The 24,092-nt window shown below is 45.3% G+C and overlaps 2 protein-coding genes and 1 pseudogene across 4 annotated transcripts in view; 2 read left to right on the forward strand and 1 right to left on the reverse strand.

Moving 5' to 3' along the window:
- The window catches only part of PDZD2 (PDZ domain containing 2), a 355,202-nt gene that overhangs the window by 267,520 nt on the left and 63,590 nt on the right, over nucleotides 1-24,092 (reverse strand). The gene's annotated exons all lie outside the window — the stretch shown is intronic.
- The window catches only part of SUB1 (SUB1 regulator of transcription), a 414,045-nt gene that overhangs the window by 59,193 nt on the left and 330,760 nt on the right, over nucleotides 1-24,092 (forward strand). The gene's annotated exons all lie outside the window — the stretch shown is intronic.
- On the forward strand, nucleotides 552-670 carry LOC133375706 (5S ribosomal RNA; annotated as a pseudogene).

Below are 24,092 nucleotides of genomic sequence, written 5' to 3' on the forward strand. Positions count from 1 at the left end.
GACTTTAACTTGATTTATATTTTGATATGTGCTATGTTTCGATATATTGTTTATTCTAATATTCTATATTAATTGAGCTGTTTTCTATTTGCCAATTTGAAGGTAACTTTGAGAAGTAAAGCAGGGATTATACAGCCACGATAGCCAGCATGGATTTTTCGCATTCCGCAGTCTTAAATTGAAAATACTCCCCATGCCATTCTGCTGCTTCCCATAAGCACATTTCAAAACAAAACCTTACAAAACTTATAGTCAGAAATACTTGCTTAATAACCCTCTAAGTTTTCATGGTGATACACAAAACAGTCAGAGAGAATTGAGTATTCAGTGTAAAACATGAGAAAAAAACCCAGATCCCTGTTGGACTTCTTTCTGTCAGTGGACTCATAATTTGTTGAAATTAATTAAAAGTCATCTGGGGAGGACTAGCCTCAGAGGGAGGCAATGGTAAACCCCCTCTGAATACTGCTTACCATGCAATCCCTATTTATAGGGTCACCATAAGTTGGGATCAACTTGAAGGCAGTTCATTTCCATTTCAAGGTCTCTTCAACTACAGCCATACTACCCTGAACATGCCTGATCTCATCTGATCTCGGAAGCTAAGCAGGGTCAGGCCTGGTTAGTACTTGGATGAGAGACCGCCTGGGAATACCGGGTGCCGTAGGCTTAGAGGAAGGCAATGGTAAACCACCTCTGAATACCTCTTACCATGAAAACTCTATGAATCTATCAAAAAAATGATCCAAAGGGTCGTCATAAGTAGTGATCAACTTGAAGGCATACAACAACAAAGGTCCCTCAAATCCTCCATAGCCTAGAATCCTATCTATACTCCAGTCCTAAAATTAGCTTGCTTCCAACAAGACCCCCACAGACTATCCCTCCAATGCATCAGTCAACTCCAGGTATGGCAAGATAGTGGAAGGAAACCACTTCCACTCTAACCTGCTTTTCACAGCTAATTCAATTAACACTCTTACATTTATTTATTTTTCTCATAAAAGCACACGCGCACCCTCCCCCCAACTATTACAATTCATCTCAAAGCAGGGTATGGATTAAAATGATAAAACCATAAAAGAGTAATTGATTCCTGACATTAGACACCAGAAAAGGCTTTAGTATGTTTTTAACAAGTGCCAAAACATCATCAGGATTAGCCCTTGTCAGAGAACTGAGGGGAGGCAATTTCATAAGAAAGGGGCCACCGCAGAGAACACCCCCCCCATTGTGGCTAACCAAGATTGTGGCACCAATAAGAGGGTCTCCGTACCCGAGCAGGATGCCCAGACAGGGAAGTAGGGAGATAGGCACCCCTGCAGGTATCCTGATCCCAAGCTGTTCAGGGATTCATAGGTTAAAACCCAAGCCTTCATCTCGGCTTGGTAGCTTGTTGGGAGCCAGTGCATTCCTTTAGGAGTGGTGTTGTATATACATGCGAGATAGCACACTTCAGCAAGTAACCTTGCTGCAGCATTTGGACCAATCTCAAGAGAAACCCCATATAGATCACATTACAGTAATCCAATCTAGAGATTACCAAGACATGGGTCACAGGGGCCAAGCTACCCTCATACAGTTCCCGCTTTTGATCTATACTTATTAATGCCTTTTCCCTGGAAAAGTATTGGTTCTCTACGTCTAACCATAGCGCTATACAAACCAGTGTTCCTCATTTACTGCTTGCCTTGGTTTCCTTAAGAAGCTTTTTGTATACCCACACATATCATTACCATCTAAAGTACTAAGAGAGGATAAATCCTGTTATACAGATACAACTACATCTCTCCAACTACATCTGATGCTACCCTTTGGCAAATGCCCACACGGCAGCTGCGCTCTTTCAAGATGCGAGGAAGGGGTTGGTACAACAGGCATATGTTGATACAGTGTTTGCCATGTATTTCAAATTAGCCAGTGTCCCAAAGCACAGACTGTAAGGGTCTGGAGATGTGCACTTATTCCGTCCAGATGTTCCTAAACACCCCCACAAGCTGTCACTTCCCCAGGACCACTCACCAACACCCCACACTAACACCTCGGGGTGGATGTTGCAATCAAGTTAGGAATAATAACATGTTAGGCAGAGCAAAGCAGACAGCAAGAAGTAGCAGCAACTTAATGAACTAGAAGAGGATTATTTCATACCAGCCAAAAGGATTTGGATGGTAAACGTTCTCTTAATGTTAATTGAGAACTGATGTCCAAGCCTGCTGGGATCATGGGAAAATCTAGCCTTTCAACGCCTGAGAAACTATTGAAGCTCAAACGCAGCATTGTACGTACTGTACTGAAAAGCCCAGCTTCCAAGCTTTATAGGAGTTCAGCATTAGCTTCTGTTCTTGCACTAATCACACTAATATTGACATGGCTGTGCCAAAGCAATGCTGGATGGATCATACTCCGCTTATTTATACAATGCTAGCAAAACACATGGCACGTTACAAAGTTGCATAAGCAAAAGAAACAAACAAGCAAAAAAAACCTCAGGTCTCTGCCTGCAAGGAGTATGCACAGTCCAAAAGTCAGCAGGAAGGGTTTTGAAGGCACAGTGGACAACAAGAGAAATGGGCAGAATTGTGTTGGACAATGTGAACTGATTGGATTCAGAGCTGGAGGAGCAAAGGCCTCTGGAAGGGGATGCGACTGTAAAGGTTATATTGTCCATATGAAGCTGCCCAAGCTTTAAGATCAGCTCTGGTGGTTCTGCTCTCTGCCTGGCCTACACTGGAAATTCTGGTCACATCCATTTAAAGCACGCTGAAAGTGCATTGCGTCCCCCAAATAAACCTGGGAACTCTTACAGTTCTACAATTCCCAGCACCTTAACAAAATTAGAGCTACACTTCCCAGCACCCTTAACAGATGGTAGTTCCTAGGATCCTTTGGGGAAGCCATGTGCTTTAAGCCACAGCTAGGAAAAGTTACTTTTTTGAACTACAACTCCTGTCAGCCCCAACCAGGATGGCCACTGGATTGGGCTGATGGGAACTGTAGTTCCAAAAAGTAACTTTTCCAAGCTCTGCTTTAAGCATATGGTGTGGACATAATCTTCAGTTGACCAGTAGCAGGGGCATGGCCTTTTTATTTTTTAAATAAGCTGAGTACGCTGCTTTGAAGGCATTTGCATAAAAGTGGGCAACAAACGGTTGAAAGGTTTAAAAGGCAGAAATATGAGGAGAGCTTTAAAAAGATAAGGACAAGGAGTTTGTGCTAGATACAAGAGGGAATGGGAAGCCTGCAAAAGGACCTGAGGAGGGGTGCTTTGAAGTTTAAGCAATAGCACAGGGGACTGATTTTGATAGCCAAGTTTTGGATATAGATGAGAGGGCTGAGATATGATGGGGAAGAGCAGCGAGAAGATGTCACCTTGGTTTTCTTTTTCAAAATTATGGATTTACATCTGTGTTAACCAAGTATTCCATATCTATTTTCTCTAAATATAAATGCACTGTCTTAAAGTCGATTCTGACTTATGGTGACCCTATGAATAGGGTTTTCATGGTAAGTAGTATTCAGAGGGGGTTTACAGTTGCCTTCCTCTGAGGCTGAGAGACAGTGACTGGCCCAAGGTCACCCAGTGAGCTTCATGGCTGTGTGGGGATTCAAACCCTGGTCTCCCAGGTCATAGTCCAACACCTTAACGTCTACGCCACACAGGTACCTTATATCAAATTTGTGTTTTGCTTGTCAGAGCCACTTTCTGGTTGTTCTGGAAAGCCTATGTTTATTTGTTTATTTATTTATTTATAAATATATCTGTATACCGCTATTTCATTAAAGACATCAAAGCGGTTTGCAACAAGTTAAAAAACAAGCAAACAACCATACGATAAAAACATTAAAAATACAATAAAAACAAAGGTCATCTGTTGCAAAAAGGCATCTTCTTAATTGCCTTCATAACAGAAAAGTTTCCAGCAGGCACTTAAAAGGTGAAAACAGAAGGCACCTGCTGAATTCATAGAATAGTAGAGTTGGAAGGGGTCTATAAGGCCATTGAGTCCAACCCCCTGCGCAATGCAGGAATCCAAATCAAAGCATTCCCAACAGATGGCTGTCCAGCTGCCTCTTGAATGCCTCCAGTGTCGGAGAGCCCACTACCTCTCTAGGCAATTGGTTCCATTGTTGTATGGCTCTAACAGTTAGGAAATTTTTCCTGATGTCCAGCCAGGACATAATTACAGCACAATCCTAAATGTGCTTACTCAGAGTCATCAGTGGAGGCTGGCCCATTAAAGCAAATGGGGCACTGCCCCACTCATCTCAGCTGCCCTCAGCCAGCCCCTCCCTGCCCACTGTCCTACATAACAACCAGTCAGGGGATGGCTCGGCCTGCATGGCTCTAGCTTCACTTGATGTTATTTATGATTATTTATTTATTTATTATATTTATATCCCACCCTTCCTCCCAGTAGGAGCCCAGGGCGGCAACCAAAAACACTAAAAACACACTAAAACATCATAAGAACAGACTTTAAAATACATCAAAACAAAACATCCTTTAAAAACATCTTAAAAAGCAATTCCAACACAGAAGCAGATGGGGATAAGGTCTCTACTTAAAAGGCTGGTTGAAAGAGAAAGGTCTTCAGTAGGCGCCAAAAAGATAACAAACATGGCACCTGTCTAATGTTTAAGGGTCTCCTACCTTCCGTACTGCCAGTCCTAATGGGCACCACCAGAGTAAGTGCTATTCAATTCACCGGGGCTTTCTCCCTAGTACAAGCATGGGAAATCTGTGGCCCTCCAGATGTTAAACTACAACTCCCACCATGCCTGATTGTTGGCCATGCTGGCTGGGACTGATGGGAGTTGGAGTCCAACAACACCTGGAGAACCAGCAGTTCCCTATTCTTGTCCTAGTAAGTATGTTTAGGGTTACGCTGCTCTTCTGCTTTCTTATGTTAACCTTTTAGTGTCCTCAAAATCTTAATTTTCATTAAAAAAAAAAGTGGTCCTTTTCACTATAAAGATATGCTTGAAAGTACACGGATACTAAATTAGATCTGTGGGGTTACTTAAGAACAGAAGATACAATGCCCTTCTGAGTTCCTTCTCCCTCTCCATGACTAGTAAGTATGGAGTATGGACTGCCTTCAAGTTGATCCCAACTTAGGACAACCCTATGAATAGGGTTTTCATGGTAAGTGGTATTCAGAGGGGGTTTACTATTGCCGCCCTCTGAGGCTGAGAGGCAGTGACTGGCCCAAGGTCACCCAGTGAGCTTCATGGCTGTGTGGGGATTTGAACCCTGGTCTCCCAGGTCATAGTCCAACACCTTAACTACACCACACTGGTTCTCTATGACTAGTAAATGTAGAATAAATTATGAACAAAAGATAGATTATGGACATCTGCTAAATTTAAAGATCAATCACTGCTTTCCTCAAGGCAGAATATGAGTTGTTTTGGAGCAGGCTTTTATTGCACTCGGAAGTACAGCCCTGGCTGGCCAAAAGTGATCAATATCTGAACCACAGTTGAGACTTTTCTCTCAAACAATAAGAAAAGTCCTTGCTACGTTTTTCATGCCATAGCAAATCACTGCTAATGAAATTTATTATTAAGTGCGCCTTCTAAGCTGTGCCTACTTTTTTTGTCTTCCAAGGAATCATAGAGAAGTAGATACACTTGTCAGAATATGTAGAGAATGTGCAGTTTCTCTGCTGAACTCTGCAGGAGATACAGAAAACATACAGGAAATTCACAGATGGGTGGAGAAAAAGTCTTTGATGACAAACAGAATTCCAGTCCTTCTTTGAGACGATGTACAGCTGCCCAGGGAAGATAAAATGGACAGAATATTGGATTTAACAAAGTGAAGTATTTCACATCCTACCAATGGTATGTGATTCCACCCCTCTGTTGGAGGCAATATACAGAGAGTTACATGGCCAGTTTGGCAGAAAAACAAAAGTAGCAAGATGTATTTTGTACTTATAATGCATGTAGGAAGGAAATGAGGTCAGGTCATTTGTAGTTTGTCCAGCAGAAAAAAGAGTTTCATAGTCTGGGCACAAGTCCTAACAAAACTATCATCCTCGGAAGACTTAAAACCTCTTTATTTGCTGAGAATGTCACCTCCAAAGAACGGAGTCATCTTGTGAGATCATCTCAGAGGATAGCAAAATAGTCTCGACAGGTTCCCAGGTCCAAGAGCCAACCCAGCATTTTCCCCAACTTTTAAACTACAAAAATGGGCAGCTGCGATTTCACGTGCATATCAAAACAAACCGCTTGGATATGAAAAGCTGTGCAAAATTTATTCTGGGACCTTCTGCACGCAACGTAGATGCTCTTTCACTGAGCTATGGCCTTTCCCAAATGAGCTTCTTCACCACTGGCCCACTGGACACACAGTAATAGAGCAATGGTTTACCATGTGGTTATATGCACACTATATAAATGTTAACATGCACACTTGGAAAATGGTTGTGTGCATTGTTATTTATTTATTTAGGGTTGTAGCCAACATAGCAGTAAGTCAGGGTCCCATCAGCATAAGGATTACCGCTAGCACAATGGCACTTTCCCCCCTCTCCTCCTGTTACACCCCCCCCTAAAAAAAATCTGTTCTAGGAGTTTCCCCAAGCCTCCGAAGCATATATGGGGAGAGCGCAGGGTGCACACAGAGAGAGGAGGGGGGAAGTCCTGTTGTGCTAGCAGTAACTCTTGTGCTGACGGGACTAATTAGTAGAATAACGCCCCCTGTGCCATCCATGTACATGGTGCTTTAAAAAGGATGAGGGCAAACCCTCCTCCTGTTCTGAAAGGTCCTGCGTTTCCATGCCCTCTTCCCCCTGAATATGGGAAGTTGGAGCCCTGGTCATGACACCTTGTGGGCCACCATTTTAATTTCCTACAGTGATGCTACAACAGGGGCACCGCCTCCACCAGAGAAGCTTGCAAAGGCCCACTAGACAGCACGCTGCCAAAGGTCCTCTCAAACTGGCAGCAACCCTGAAATCCAAGTTACATCTTTCAGCACCTTGGATAGCTCCTTGAACATTTGGACTAAAACCTGGAGTGGATTCTCTGCCCCACTGACATCGGAGCAAGCAGTCTCCGCTGCCTACAACAATTAAATTTACAGGGGAGGAGACGACTTTCTTTAAAATTGTGGCAGAAGAGTGCCATCTGCTACATCTGCTTCTTGCTCTGGCGCGCTGACAGATGGTTGGAGAAATAACTTAGCCCTAGAAGCTCTGCCCCAAAGGGCTGGCCTCGAGGAGGTTGCACATAATTTAATTTGAAGGCAAGGAGCTGCTCAGCAGAGCAGGAAATTAGGAGCTCTATTTTTAAATTTGCAGAACTTTAATAAACAGTGAGAATATTTCTTTCCCCTGGGATAAAAAAGCTTTAGGAATTATTGGAGTGTCATTTTGCCAAACTAAATGGCTTTCAAGGGCCCCAGAGTGACTCTGGCCATCGCCGGAAGATCAGTGAGCTCTCAAGAGGGGGAAAAAACTTTTTCAAGTGGTCAGGCATTTAAACTGCTGATTGCCAAACTGAGTGCCACAGCATGCAAGCATAACACTCTGTGGATATATACAACACTTTGTGCACAGTGATGGGGGCCACATGTAGGATAGCTAAGTGTCCTACTTTATAGAGGACAGTCCTCTATTTTAAAGGGAGTGTTATCCAAGCCCAGTTTCAAGATGACAAGCTGTAAGAAGAGAGAGCAGGGTTTTGGAAGACTGCAAACATGTCAGAGTTTGGTCACTCCTTCTCGTGAGCATGACATGTCTGTTCCTCCATGCCTGGGATTGCTCTAAACCAGTGTTTCCCAACCTCTTTTTATTTTTTTTATTGCTGGACTACAACTCCCATCAGCCCCAGCCAGCATGGCCAATGGTCAGGAATTATGGGAACTGTAGTCCAGCAACAACAAAAAATAAAAAAAAAGTTGGCAAACACTGCTCTAAACATACATTGCTGTAAAACTCAATTGGGGCAATCTATGGTTACAAATATGCAGGATTGCTTCTGAATTAGGGATGGAAAAATCTGTCAGTTTTGGTTCACAGTGTCTCATTTTTCTCATCTTCAGTTCTCCAGCAATGTGCGATTTAAAATGAGAGAGAGAGAGAGAGAGAGAGAGAGTTTTGAAAGCAACAAGCAGAACTTCACCCAAGCTTGCTCTGGATCCCTATATATATATATATATATGCATTTCTGTACATGTTAGCTGCTTAGAGAACTGCATTGCAAAACTCAGAAAGGTGCGAATGTCGAAGGATGCCTGCATTTGTGTTTTATTTTGGAACATATGAGTTATGTAGGTTCACCATTAAATGTGAACTGAATCAAATTTCTCCCCCATCCCTAGTGGAGAGTATGACCTCATTCCCCCCCCCAATGCATCAACAAACACCCCTATTAACATCTGCAGAATGATGCCATGTGATTTCCCACATTACACCGGCAAAGACGGAAGCACAGCCATTCCTAAGCCTTCACTGGCTTAACAAGTCACTAGGAACGACTAGGCTGTTTTACAACATCGGCTGCAAGAAGAGGCTGAATGAAATATTGCTGCTTGCACAGCTACATACAGTATTCCCAATTTTCAGGTGCTTCATTTTGCTGCCTGTTTAGTAGCTGCACATACATATCATTTTGCATGCTCCTAATTTCAACGTTTCAAAGCATGCTTATTTTCTAGGAGAGTGTGGGAGAGGACAGATAGGGAGGAAGGTGCAGAAACTCCAACATGAACAGTGGGTTTACAAGGAAAGACTAAAGAAAGTTTAGGATAAAAAGATAAGAATTTATGTCCCTCAAGATTTTGTTTTTTAAATTGAAATACAATGGAAAAACAAATCATTTTCAATCCCAGTTTGAGATCACCACCTTTTTCTTGAAACTTTAGCCAATTTTTAAACAACCAATCACTGATATCAGGTGACAACCACTCCATATGGCATTAACAGCACCATGGATGTGCTACCTACAATCTATCATATTTTTCCCAGGTGAGAAAGTATGATATCCCAACAAGCAAAATCAGGCCTGGTTCCAGCAGATGGCCAGGTTGGGCCCCTGCCAAGGGCCCATGCAGCCTAGAAGGCCCCTCCTTAGGGTGGTAGGGTGAAGCTCCTGATCAGTGATCCATGGCAGTCTCAGGTTGTGGGACAGTGACCCAACACTGCCATGGATCCCAAAGAGAGTGGAGCTTGCGGGAGCCCCCAGATGCCCCCCAATTGATGCCCCTGAGCCCCCAGATGCGCCCCCAATTGATGCCCCTGCCACCATACTGGGTGATGGCAGGCATGCCCTGATAGGTCATTGGGGCAGGCAAGTGGGCTTGTTTAAGCTCTGTGCTGCCTGTATTGGGCGGGAGTGTTCAGCCTTACGGCACTGTGGGCCTGGGGCAGGCTGGTGCCCAAGGGTCCAGTCATAGCTGGTGTCAGCCCTGAGCAAACCTCTAGTTTTTTTAAAAAAATATTTGGCACCCATCTTTGCTTGGTGGACCTTGGACTACTAGAAGAAAAGCCAGAGAAAATGCAAATAATAAAAGGATGATCAGTTTGATTTGGCATGGCTAGTTAACCAGAAAGGTGCTTAAGACGCCAAATTTTAAGGGGGAAACCCCTAGGAACAGAGTCCTAGTATTTGGGTGAGAAAACAGGAAGCCATTGCTCACAGGGAAACAGGGGTTGGAAATGTGCAAGTTCAGGCAATAACTAAAGAAAAAAAAGGAAACAGGAAGCCTTAATATCGGGATGACATAATTCCCTCACATATCTGAACAAACAGCTGTTCCAGATTTGCTTGCAGAAAAGGGAATGAGAGAAAAGAGAAAAACACAGTGGCTCAGTTAGAAGAAGAAAAAGGGGATCGAGAAGGAGGGAGATGCAGAAACCAGACTGCAGTCACTTTGTTTTAACCATAATAATAAATAATAATAATAAACCCACAAAAGCTTCAACATCCACCAGCTTTTATCCTCCTGCCCCCCCTACCTTTGACGGAGTGCCTTCCATCAGCTTAGGCTAGTGGCCCAACTGTGACCCTATCTGGACAGGGATAACCTGGCTACAGTAACCTATGCTCTGGGAACCTCAAGGCTGAATTATCACAATGCGCTTTACATGGGGCTGCCTTTGAAAACGGTTCGGAAGCGTCAATTAGTGCACAATGCAGCTGCCCGATTGTTTACGGGTTCAAGATGAACAGAGTATATAACACCTATCCTGTTCCAATTGCATTGGCTGCCTATATGCTTCCGAGCCCAATTCAAACTGCTGGCTTTGATCTATCAAGCTCTTTACGGCTCAGGACCCCAATATCTTCTGGAATGCCTCTCCATATATTAACATGCCTGGGCCCTTAGATCTTCCTCTGAGGCCCTTCTCCAGGTCCCCCCCCCCCTCAGAGGGAAGCGCAGAGAGTGGCAGCAAGGGAGAGGGCCTTTTCAGTTGTGGCTCCCCATCTGTGGAATATGCTCCCCACTGAGGTCTACCTGGCGTTGTCATTGACATCTTTTCGGTGCTAGGTAAAGATGTACCTTTTCCCTCAGGAATTTGATAGATCAAGATGATGTTTTATTTTTAATATGCTGCCAAATCTTCCTGTGGTTGTGTGAGGGTGGTATTGCTATTGTTTTCTTTTAATATTGTGTAAGTCTCTTGGGGACCTTCAGGTATGCTGCTGCTGCTGCTACTGCTACTACTACTCCTCTCGCGGTGGAGAGTGCCGAGCTGGACTGGATGCAGAGGCAGACTGCAGCTGGAGACTGGCGGGTCGGGTGTTGCGGCCTGACCTTGGAAGACGCCGTTGCTGTGATAATCTTTTGGCTTCTGAGGAGTAGGAGGCGCCCCTGCGGCGGCCGTCGTTTTGCCATGCGGCCTCTGTTTGTTTTGCCTGTTATCAGTCGCGTTTACACCCTGGTTCCTCTGCCTTGGCTTCCTTGAGAACTGCCCTGTTGGTTTTGATTTCGAGGGGCCTGTTGTCCCGCCCCTCTCTTTCTTGGGGTTGCTGGATGTTAAGATGGGGGGGGATGTTGCTTTACATCTTGCAAATGAACTATTACCACACTGGTTCGATGCTCACACCAGGAACCTCCATTTGTAGTTACACCTCCGGACTATACAGGAGAGAAGCGCTATTATTATTGGAACTTGTTGCTTCTACGTTATTGTTTAGTTTTTATTGTTAGTCTCTTAATGTTTTGATGTTTACATGTTCTGCTTTGTACGTCGCTTAGAGTGGCTGACAATTCAGCCAGATAAGCAACTAATAAGTCGAATAAATAAAATAAATTAAATAAATACTACTACTACTAATAATAATAATAATAATAACAACAACAACCATCCAGCCTGAAGAGTTCTGAAGGAACTCTAAAACTTGCACACTAAAGCTTGCACACTAAAAGTACTGCTGTAAAACTGATTTTGGAATTTTCCTTATGGGCTAATGTGGCTACTTTGTTTTTTGTGTGATCTTTTAAAAAGAGAGGCAGACAGATATCAAATAGGTTGGGAAGCCAAGGTAATATCTTGAATATAATTTGAAAAATCTGTTTTACTTTGTACAGATATATGCTATGGGTATTAAATGGCTTAAGGTGAAATGTGAAACATGGGCAATAAGGTGTCTTTGTACAACAATCTTTCTGGATAGTCAGTACGGTACCTGGTGAGAATAATACAGTGAGGTTTCAAAGAGAAAGTGGCTGGCTATTGAACTTGAATCTGGAATGAGCTCCATTTATTTTCCCATAAGGAAGAGAAGCTTGTGACAGTCACTCCCAAAATAATGAGCTGGATGCAGATTATATTCCTCTATTTTGCCACTTTATTTCTTTAGAAAACGTATAAACCATTTGATCAAAAGTTCTCCAAGTGGTATACAAATAAAATTGGAGAAAACCCAGCTAAAATGCACAGCCAAATTAAAAACAAAGATACATAGGTCCATCATAATTAAAAATATGAAATCATCAAAACTTTTAAAGCATATATGCCTGGGTGGGCATAATCAAAAGGAAAAAAACCTTTTCTACAGGCATCTAAAACAATACAGCAAAGGCGCCTGACTAATATCAATAGTTCCAAAGCATAGGTGCTGCCACACAAACGGACTTCTCACAAGTGTGGAATGGGCATTTTGTGGCATTTGTAGAAGTACAAGATCCACAGATGAAAGCAATTGAATAGGCACGGATGGGGCATATGAAAAGGGACAAAATGTCCACAGCCAATAGAACTGGGGAGGCCCAGAACTAGGGATTCTTCCTCACCCCACCCTCTCTGTAACAACAGAAGGTTGCCCTGCAAATACACCTCCAACTACATTATGATTTTCTATTTATGTATTTAACTTCTATCCCACCCTTCATCCTAGAAGGAGCCCAGGGCGGTAAACAAAGGACACAGCATTAAAACATCTTAAAACAAGTTGTTCTATCTCAAGAACTGCGGTGGCTAATGGCTTTGAGCAATAAAGGTTATTACTTACTTACTAAATGCAGAGCTTGGAAAAGTTACTTTTTTGAACTACAACTCCCATCAGCCCAATCCAGTGGCCATGCTGGCTGGGGCTGATGGGAGTTGTAGTTCAAAAAAGTAACTTTTCCAAGCTCTGCTAACTATCTCAAGAACAAAACATCTTAATAACGTCTTTTTTAAACAAAAATCTTCAAAAACATCTTTAAAAGCAATTCCAAAACAGACACAGACTGAGATAAGGTCCCTACGTAAAAGGCTTTAGTGACTGATTATTCTACCAATGGAGCAATTTCAGGTCAAAAAGTTGATGATCCAGCCTAGTTCAGGACAACTGGTATTACAATGAAATTAAGAAGGAAAATATGGGCAATTTTCTTCTGTTTCTCGTGGACTATCGCTTCTTACAGGGTGGAGGGAACAGTTCAAAAAGGAAAGCTGAAACACTATATACCAATTGAGATTTTCTTCTTCTTGGAACCTAAGCATATAGGATTAAAAAGTGCCCTGGACAAGACATATGGCTTCTGTTCTGACTCCTAGCTGTCTGACAACTGCAGTTTCCATGAGCCTCCCAAACGCGAGCATTCATCTTTGAAAGATTTTTCCTTTATTAGAAATAAATTCTGCATATAATATAATGATTCCTCTCTCAGCCTCAGTACACTGACTTTGTACAGAATAGGAAGCCAGTGCCTCTAAAATTCACTGACTCTCAGGAAGATCCTGTCTAAATATTGTGCAGAGAGAGGCCTAAGAGAAGCTCGGCATGACACCAGTACAGGCTTGGACCAACAGTCAGCTAGGTCAGGCACTGGCTGAGGGCCCCAAGGGTTTAGAAGGACCCCTCACCAACCTATGCTGCTACTCTCTGGTCTGCCCTGTTTTAGCAGTGGGTAGGCAGCAGTGCTGCTTTCAAACGGGAGCCAGGTTTGACTGCATGACTGCATGGGGGGGTCTGCTGGGGGGCACACCGGAAGCAACATGCAGAGGGCCCCCTAAAGTCTAGCGCCAGCTCTACATGAGTGAAACAGTACTCAATAAAAAACAGGGAAGAGAACCAGCCAATGGAGGCCAGGAACCAGCTGAGCCGTTATAGGCCAGTGATAGGAGAGGGGAAATACAGACAAAGTACCTCCAGATTGTTTTGCATGCCCTACTTCATTAAACAACCTGAAGTTCTAGGGCTCATCTGTTTTACAGAGTATAAATATTTGCAAGGAAGAGGACTCTAGAAACTTAGCGTTTGTGATGCTTATTTTTACAGGTAGAGCTGATGGTAAGTGGAGCAGGTAACATTAGCCCTAAAGTTGCATCGATCACTGAAAGCAGCAGCAGACCATCCGCATGGTTGCTTTTTGCTTCCAAGAATGAAGTGACCTGTCAAAACGTCACGCTGCAAGTGTCCACATAACTTGTGAACCATGAAGGTGAATTCAGCCCACAGCCCGCACTGCAAGTTTACAGTCTTAGACAGGCAAAAATATAAAAAACCCACCAACTTTACCAAACCCCTCATTAATTATTACTAATTAAAATTTGTGAGTACTTCTTAAAAAACCAAACAAAAATGAATAATTGTACAAAAAAAAGCAGCCCACAAACCAAAGTACAAAAAGAGAAATACATCAGTACAACATTGGAAACAAACAGAAAACAGCTACCCAATTCTAAGGAAGAGGTTCTCAAGCAGCCTGTTAATCACATGACCCCCACCCCAATATACACATGCACATGTTCCAAAAAGGAGTTCAAAGCAGAACACACAGTTTCCACTGCAGAAAGTTCCAAGATGTAATCTCTGGCACCTCCCCTTCAAAGGATCTTGGGTAACAGGTGATGGCAAAAACATCTGCCTAAGATCCACCACTAATTCCCAGTAGACAACACTAGTCTAGAGGGACAAACACTCTGACCTGGTATAAAAGGTAGCTTACTGCAGCATCTCTACCGAAGTGGGGTCTGGAGCACAGCTTCCTCTGCCAAACCCAAAGGATGGGGAGGAACATGCAGGAGAAGGTGGCTGTCATGACTCCTGCAACTAGCAGCGATCCAGATATGGAGTCGGAGGCTGCAGGGGGACCAGCTGGAGAACCAATTCACATTCTGGGCTCTGATCCAGCTCCTGGAGATGCGGAGACCATTACACCCAAGGCTGCTGGCCACCACATAGAGCTGGTGAGAATTTGGCTTAGTGCAGGGGTGGGGAATCTTTTCTAGCAGTCAAAGGTCCAAATTCCCTTCTAAATGATTTTCTGGGGGCCACATGCTAGTGGTGGGTGGGGATGGAGGCAAGAAGGAGGTGAACAGATAATTCTTACCTTTGTACTGTAAGTTATATTACAGCCATACAAGAGTCAGAGGCATCTACACACACATGCCCCTACCTCCATCCATGCAGGCAAGCCAGCAAGCGGCATTATCACAGTTCAAGAACACATTACAACCAGGCAAAAAGCACTTGAAGATGGTATGGATCATGGCCAGTGAGGGGTGTGGTCTGAGAAGACAGGGTGTGGCCTGTGGAGAATCCAGAGGATCAGATAAAGAGACCTGGAGAGCCAGTTTCGGCCCCCAAGTCTGAGGTTCCCACTTTCCTGCTTTGTGGCTCGCAAGCTGCACAGCAAAGAAAAGCTGAAATCTCTGCAAAAAGAAGGGATGGGACTAGGGTTGCCAGGTTCCTGGCCTGAGACTGATCCTGTATCTTTAGGAGAAGAGAAAGTCAGCCAAGTGCAGGTGTTCTTGCAACACTGTAATGAGAAAAACCACAAGGTGGAATTCTCCCTTCCCCCTGCACAACTTTTAAAGATACAAAAGACCTCTTGGAGGCCAGGCAGGGGGAAGGGAGAATTCCACCTTGTGGTTTAAGCGCATAGTTTTTGCAGCAGGTTCGGAAGGACAAATCACCCTTGTCCATGTTAAATCAAAGGGACAAAGTGGCTTCCAAAGCCAAACATGACCTTCTAATCCAAGCTGTCAAAAAAGCAGGGATGCATCCTCTCCAACATGCAAGCCAGCCCAAGCTGGCTGAAGATGTTTATGTATCAAAAGCAATGCTTTGAACTCTACTGGTGAGAGGCTCAGACAGGATTCCAGAACTGTAGAATCATAAAAAGGTTGATGAGCGGTTGGCATAAGCCAGTCTCTGTTTTGACAGAGGCCTCAGTCCCCAGGAGGACTTCAGATCCAGTTCTAATGCAACCTGCACAAGATGCAGGTTACATGTCTGCCCAACTCTAGACCTGGCTGCACAGGGGAGCTCACTTATAAAGCCAGTGATTTCAGCCGAAACTCATTCATCCATCCATTCATTGGCGATCACTCATGGCCGAGTAAGATTGTCTTCCAGGTTAAGGTCTTTAACAGTGGGTCCATAGGTGACTGTGGAGGCCAATTCTGGATCCACACAGCCTCCCACAGTGGGGACATAGGTTTCCAGACAGAAGATGGTCATGATGAGGATTTGCTTGACATGCCTTCTGCTTAGCTCATTTATCCCTTTCACCCTGTACTCGTGCTTCTGCAAAGTCTATAGCTGAAACTATAGAGAGGTGAACTCCGGAAGTCCCTCAGTGAGTGATTCAGGGTTGTCTGAAAAGGTCAGAGGACAGCCAGCAAACAAACTGCATAGTTCCCAGTGCTTGGATGACTTATGCATGCATGTATTTGAGAAGTCTTAACCTGCTCAAGTCCCCATAATGAACTTTAGGAACCACAACACAGCAAAGGATATTCCTCAGGGCCAGAAGACATTTTGCTACCTCAAGCAGCTTCAAAAGCATCTCTCTCATACCACAGGGACAGCCAACTGTTAATCCATAGACATAATTGAGCAAGCTGGCCCTCTGAATGATGTTGAAGATGCCTCCCCCACCCTCATCTCTTCACTCCACATCACTGCAGGGGTGTAGTCGTCCAGGGTCTCGGGGGTCTTAGGCCTTTTACTTTTTTGGGAGCAGGGTCCCAATGTCTTCAGCATCCTATGAGATAATCAGCATGAAAGGGGAGTGTGTTAACAACTGAGAAGAGTCTTCTAACATGCTTCCTTGTCCTTTCCTGCTGACTGGAGCCAATCAAGAGTGAAAGGAGGTGAGTCAGCCATTGAGAAGACTTCTCAGCAGCTAACACTCTCCCCTTTCATGCTGACTGGCTCCTAGGGACATCTATTGTTGTGGGAGAAGGCATTAACAAGGATTTCATCCTCAACCCAGCAGCACAACAGCCAAGGAGCGTGGCTGTAACTAACATGAAGGGACCCTGCACTTCTGACTTTGCCACTATACTATTGCATCACTGAGAATTATGGACACAGCAACCGACAATATGCATAACCTTTGAGCTACATTTAACAAAGACTGAGCAAATAAGAGGTATATCCAGTGATGAGGTTAGTTTAGAGATGCTTGAGGAATTAGATTTCGGTGGATTCTGATGTGAACTGGCCCAGTCCATACCTCTTGGGCTAACATGCAGACCGGAAGGTAGGCACACAGGAAACTGCCTTATGCCGAGTCAAATCATTGGTCCGTCTAGGTCATTACTGATAACACTGACAGGCAGCAGTTCTCCAGGTGTTTACGACAGGGAGCCTTTCCAGCCCTACCTAGAGCCACCAGGACTAAGCCTGGGCCTTTTCCCACACCAAGCATGTGCTGTACACCACTGAGCTCCACCCCTTCCCCTGCAGTATAACCATGATGTAATTATCCCTTGGATTTCACTCTTCTCCCACTTTTGCGGCATAGCTGTCCACTCCACAAATGTACCAGGGTACAGGCCCAAGGTGTGGTCTGAAGGCCCATGAGGCCACCACCTGCTGAAAGCTAAGCAGGTCTGGGTCTGGTCAGGGCCTGGATGGGAGACTGCCTGTGAGCCACATGCATGCTGCCTTGGGTTCCTTGATGAAAATAGGGCAGAATATAAATGTAAGCCATAAATGCTTAACGTGTTTTTTTTAATGTTTTTAACGTTGTTTTGTTTTAATTGTATTTTAAGGTCTTGTTATGGTGCTTTAAAGTGTTTTTAATGTTTCTGTTTGCCACCCTGGGCTCCTGCTGGAAGGAAGGGTGGGGTATAAATAAAATAATAAATTTAAAAAATGCGTATGTTGGGATAAAATCTGTTTAGAAATGCAAATTCTAGGATAAAATATGGTTAGAATGTTGATTTAAGAAATATTATTTTTAAAAAGTTCAGAAAAATGTAACTTCTGAATGAACACACGTGAAGCTGATGCGGGCTGGAAGCGCACCGATGCATCCCTCTCTACGTCACTTAATTTTAGACTCTGGACTTAATGGTTTTATAGGGAGCTCCCATCTTCAGATGCTGAAGATCACCCTGCTGTGTCGGGGGGCCCTCCTGCTCTTTCTGCTGAGTTGGGTTCTGCACATCTGCCCCCAAAGTCCTGGCATGACAGCACCGCCGGGCAAATTAACTTCAGGCATTCACTGTCACAGGATGTGGGGATAACCGAGTAGTCTGAAGAGGCATTTCACAGCCTCATGGAAAATAGTTCTGCCAATGTCTGTTAATTATGATGGCTAAATGGAAGCTCTGAGCGACAGAGGAAGAGCCATAGTTCAGTGGCAGAGCATCTGTTTTGCATGCAGAAGGCCCTGGGTTCAGTCCCATGCAGGGCTGGGAAAAGCTTCCATCTGAAACCCTGAAGAGCCGCTGCCAGCCAGTGTAGGCAATACTGAGGAAGATGGACCAATGGTTTGACTCGGTATAAGACAGCTTGCTGTGTTCTAGCTAGTGGGGAGCTGATGGCAGACAAGAGCCATTTGCCTTCAGACCTGCTTGTGGGCTTCCCAGATACGTTGTGCAGAAGCCAGATGTTAGGTTAGCCTTTGGGTTTCTTCTTCTTATGGTCATCTGGAATTACTAAATTTGTTTATTTGTTTAATTGATGATTAAACCTCTCTTTATCATATGAGATCCCAGAGCACGTTATATGTATTAAAAACAGGAAGACGTGAATCGCAGTGAAAATTCCACTTACATTAACCTTGGGCCACCCACCCTGCCCCAAAGTTACGATTAAATAAAAGAGACAGTGCCCGAAACTCAGTAGTGAAAGAGACAACTGTATTTCCAGGGGGAGGGAATTTCACAGACAGGGTGCCACAAGCGAGAAGGCCCTTTTCCCGTGTCACAGCACAACAGCCTATGCTGTTCCGCAGCATCTCAAGAAGGCCCTCCTCGACAGATCTTAAGGCCAAGACACTATTAAGACATACAAGTGCAGCACAGAGTTTGTAAAATGGCAAGTCACTGCCTGTTAGGATGGATGGTCCCCAACGAAGTCAATTCCATCCTAGGTCCCTCAGAGGGGACGGGTCTGAGTCAGTGTTTATCGGGGTGGGCAGCCATGTTTTTCCCATATAATTCCTCATGGAAGTGGTGGAAGGTCATGGAGTCCCAGCACTCCCAGGGAACTTTGGTCTACGTTTGTTCAAGGGAGAAGCCCTGCACGCTAGCGACTTGGGGTGTGGGCAACGCTATTTCACAAGGTTTAAAGCAGCAGTGGGGAACCTCAGGCTGGAAGGGGGCAGTCCAGGCATCTCTAGCTGGCCTTTGGGACTATCCCCAGGCTATACCCCGCACTGGCCATGTGTTGCACCCTGGCTGGAAGGCGTCCTTCAATTCTGACAGTGACTCTTGCTTGTCTGGGCGGAGGAGTGTCCAAGGATGTATCGAAAGTAGGCCACTGTACCCAGTACAGTACTGTACATTTAGATTCATTGCTCCTCCCACCTTTGCCCCTGGCCCTTGGAAGGCTGCCAAAAGGAAAGGTGGCCCTCGGGCTGAAAAAGATTCCCTACAAGTCCTTGGGCAGATAGGCATCGATAACTCTTTCCCTCTTTTTATTTTAGTTTTGCTTTCCCCAGCTCTGTGAAGCTCGGCTGGCTGGCTGGCTTGAGTCAGGCACAGTGTTTCATCTCCATGGCATGTTTTATATGGTATAGCTGGATCTGGATACAAATGTGCGGACTGCCCACAATGAAAGATGCTGCCTCCCAAAGGGAAGGTTGATGAGTAGGCTTTTCATGTTTTCCAGTGAAGTTATTTTGCAATAATCAGCCTCTCCCCGCCCACATACAGAATGTTTGATGGCTCAAAACAACGATGGCTCCAAATAACAAGTACTTTATAGAGCAACAGAAAGTGGAAATGGACCGCCTTCAAGTCGATTTCGACTTATGGAAATGGAACTGGACTGCCTTCAAGTCAATCCTGACTTATGGCTACTCTATGAATAGGGTTTTCATGGTAAGCGGTATTCAGAGGGGGTTTACCATTACCTTCCTCTGAGGCTAGTCCCCTCCAGCTGGCTAGGGCCTGCTCAGCTCGCCATAGCTGCACAAGCCAGCCCCTTCCTTGTCTGCAACTGCCAGCTGGGGGGCAACTGGGCTGCTTGGGACTATGCAGCTTGCCCACGGCTGCACAGGTGGCAGGGCACGTAACCCCTAAGCCACTCGTTGTGGGGTGATCTTTAGCTGGCCCTTGACACCCAGGAGACACGAGCAGGGATTTGAACTCACAGACTCTGGACTCCCACCCAGGCTCTCCTCCCCACTGTGCTATACCAGCCTCAGAAGGAAAAGGAAAAGATCCTTACCCTGAGGGGCTTACAATCTAAAATGATGATAGGGGGATGGACAGCACAGGGACTTCATGTGGTTTTACAAACAAAGGCTTGGTTTCAGGGGCACATACAGATGATGAAGGGAAAGGTTTTGAAGTTAAACTGTACAGGCCAGGCAAAAGTTCCTGGGTTTTCCCCCCCACTCTGTCAATGACAGTGGTCAGTCATAGGGAACAGGAAGAAGCCATCAAGAGTTCAGTATAGGTGGCTGCATGCCTCCTACAGGCACTTACTGCATGCCAGCAAATCATATTTTTTTGCAGGGTGTAGTCTGGGAAATGTGCAATGCTAAATCTCAAAGCCGTAATCAGTTTAAACTCCAGCTCTGCTTTGAGCTTGTAATTAGATCTCGCAGGGTGTAATTTTGAACAGAAGGAACACCACACCACATCACAAGGGAAGAGGTTTGTGCTTGTGTGGTTCCATTCAAGCTTTTTATAACAACATGCCAGTTGCTGCCAAGAGGGATCACTTTTGGACAGACCGTAACGTTTTGGGAAACACTGCTATTCTACACACACACTTCCACCAACTACTATGTTATCAGTTCAATCGGACTTTCTCATTTGCAAAACGTTTAGAGTCTTTGCCTTCACAGTCATCCTTGTGAGGAAGGCGCGATGGCGAGGAAAGGAAAAACAGAAGAGCTCTGCTGGATGAGGCCAAAGGCCATTTAGTCCTGCATCCTTTTTGTACAGTGGCCAGATGCCTACGGAGAGCTCACAAGCATGACGTGAGCGCCACAGCATTCTCCCCATTTGCAATTCCCAGCAACTGGCATACAGAGTCTTTCTGCCCCCGACAGAGGAGGGAGAACACAGCCATTGTGGCAAGCGGCCCCTGATGGCCTCATTCTTCACAAATCTGTCTCATCCTCTTTTAGATCCATCCTAGATGGTGGCCAGCATTATCCCTTGTGGGAGAGAATTCCATAAGGAGACAGCAGTTTAGGGACCCAGGGAGCCCTTACACTGATTCACACCATTGGTCCATCTAGCTCAGTATTGTCTACACCGACTGGCAGCAGCTCTCCAGGGTTTCAGGCAAGGAGTATTGCCTAGCCCTACCTGGAGATACCGGGGATTGAACCTGGGACCTTCTGCATGCAAAACAGTTGCTCTTCCACTGAGCTACAACCCTTCCCTGCTACAGTTCAAGTACACACAATAACGTAGAGCCTGCTCCACGAGCTAGAGGGAGCCCCAGCTGACGAAGCATCAAGGCGAGTTAAGCAGCAGAGCGAAAAGAGGGTAAGTAGCTCCCATTTATTCCATTATTTAATTGAAGTAAAACAGCTCAGAGCAATAACTAATAAGGGCAGCCCAAGGTCACCCTGAGCTAGGAGCCAAATCCTGAAAGAACCTATATCTTAGGAGACAGATCCTAGGAGAAGGAAGCCTATAGAAAGCTAGTTTTCAACACCACCCTAGCAGGAAAGCTTCAGGGGACACTGTAAACAAGGCTAAATTCCAGTCGGAGAGAAGGGGGAAAAGGAAACTCCACCGATACATAGAGGGAGAGAGTCAGCTCAGTCCTTGCTAAAAACGGCAGCTTCAGCCTTCCTGAAACACAACCACAAGCTCTGTTTCCCTAGGTTAAAGAAAGGTCAGGCTGTTCTAGGTGGGAAAACAACAAACAAAAAAGACTTGCCTGGAAGGCGCAGCCCCTTCCATAGATTAAAAGCAGCCAAAAGCTTAAACAGCCCCGCCCCTCGCTCAGGAAGGAAGCCTGCCTTCCTGCCTTCAAAGGAAGGAAGCCTGAGAGAATACTAAAGAGTTAAGCCCCAGCTGACAAAGCGTCAAGGCGAGTTAAGCAGCAGAGCGAGTTCGGCAGCAGGGCGAGGAGGCCAGGGCCCCCCACTCTGCCCGTCTGTTCCCTGACCTCAACTAAACCGCAGTCTCCAACCCATTGACGTAATAAACCTTAAACAAAACTATGCAGGTAAGAAGCCAGCAGGGGTGTGGGGGCTTTCCAGTGTTTTGCACAGCCTGCAGCATGTACGACTATCTGCCTGTTGGACAGCAGTCGTGGGTGTGCTCTCGGTGCAATGAGCTCCTGGCTCTCCAGGAACGACTTCATTTCCTTGAGGCCAAGGTGGCAGACCTGGAAAAGCTGAGAGAGGCAGAGAGGTGTGTGGAGGAGGGCTTCAGGGACGTTATAGCTGTGTCCCACTCCAACGATGATAGCTCTCCTGCTATCATGGACAACGATGGTCTCGGGGAAGGACAGCATCCAGCTGAGGAAGAGGGAAACGATCCCTTAGAAGGGACCCATTCCTTGGGGGATGAGCAGCTATCCTCTCGTGCCGAGGATATATCTCCAGGGGGTGGAGGGATCCTTGTAGTGGGTGATTCGATCATTAGGAACATAGACAGTGGGGTGTGTCATGGGCGTGTAGACCGCAAGGTGTTTTGCCTGCCTGGTGCGAAGGTTGCGGATATCGCCCGTCGTTTAGATAGTTTGGTAGACAGTGCTGGGAAGGAGTCAGTGGTCGTGGTGCACGTTGGCACCAACGATATGGGGAAATGCAGCCGTGAGGTCCTGGAAGCAAAATTTAGGTTGCTAGGTAGGATGCTGAAAGCCAGGACCTCCAAGGTGGCTTTCTCTGAAATGCTACCGGTTCCACGCGCAGGACCAGCCAGACAGGCCCAGCTTCGCAGTCTCAATGCGTGGATGAGATGATGGTGTTGGGTGGAAGGGTTTGGATTTGTTAGGCACTGGGGAACATTTTGGGACAAGCCGGGCCTGTACAAAAGGGACGGGCTCCACTTGAACCAGAATGGAACCAGACTGCTGGCACTTAAAATTAAAAAGGTGGCAGAGCAGCATTTAAACTGACTGAGGGGGGAAACCCGACAGGAGCTGAGAAAGGTCCGGTTCGGAATAAACCTCCCCCCTGGGATAAAAACCAAAGAAATGATGAAATTTTAAAAGGGGTAGGCCTAGAAGTAGGCATTGTGAGAGCAGGGGCACAGGATATAAATTCAGAAGAGCAAAATTACCACAGGCCTAACCACAAGTGCCAAAGACACTTGAAGAGAGACACTGCTTACAAGTGCCTGTACACTAATGCTAGGAGCCTCCGAACCAAGATGGGAGAACTGGAGTGCTTGGTCTTAGAGGAGAGCATTGATGTAGTGAGCATAACCGAGACCTGGTGGAATGGAGAAAACCAGTGGGATACGGTTATCCCTGGATATAAACTATATCGGAAGGACAGGGAAGGACGTATTGGTGGCGGAGTCGCTCTATACGTGAAAGAAGGCATTGAATCCAGCAAGCTCGAAACCCCAAAAGAGGCAGACTCCTCCACAGAATCGTTGTGGGTGGTGATACCATGCCCCAGGAGGGACTTAATACTGGGAATTATCTATCGTCCCCCTGATCAAAATGCTCAGGGAGACCTTGAGATGAGATATGAAATTGAGGAAGCATCCAAACTAGGAAATGTGGTAGTAATGGGTGACTTCAACTACCCGGACATAGACTGGCTGCATATGTGTTCCAGTCATGACAAAGAAGCAAAGTTTCTAGATATTCTAAATGACTATTCCCTAGACCAGTTGGTCATGGAACCGACCAGAGGGACGGCAACCCTGGACTTAATCCTCAGTGGGGACCGGGACCTGGTGCAAGATGTAAGTGTTGTTGAACCGATTGGGAGCAGTGACCACAGTGCTATTAAATTAAACATACATGTAACTGGCCAATTGCCAAGAAAATCCAACACGGTCACATTTGACTTCAAAAGAGGAAACTTCACAAAAATGAGGGGATTGGTAAAAAGAAAGCTGAAAAACAAAGTCCAGAGGGTCACATCACTCGAAAATGCTTGGAAGTTGTTTAAAAACACTATATTAGAAGCTCAACTGGAGTGCATACCGCAGACCAGAAAAGGTACCGCCAGGGCCAAGAAGATGCCAGCATGGTTAACGAGCAAAGTCAAGGAAGCTCTTAGAGGCAAAAAGTCTTCCTTCAAA

Source organism: Rhineura floridana, chromosome 1 (assembly GCF_030035675.1).
Source record: "Rhineura floridana isolate rRhiFlo1 chromosome 1, rRhiFlo1.hap2, whole genome shotgun sequence".
Lineage (NCBI taxonomy): Eukaryota > Metazoa > Chordata > Lepidosauria > Squamata > Rhineuridae > Rhineura > Rhineura floridana.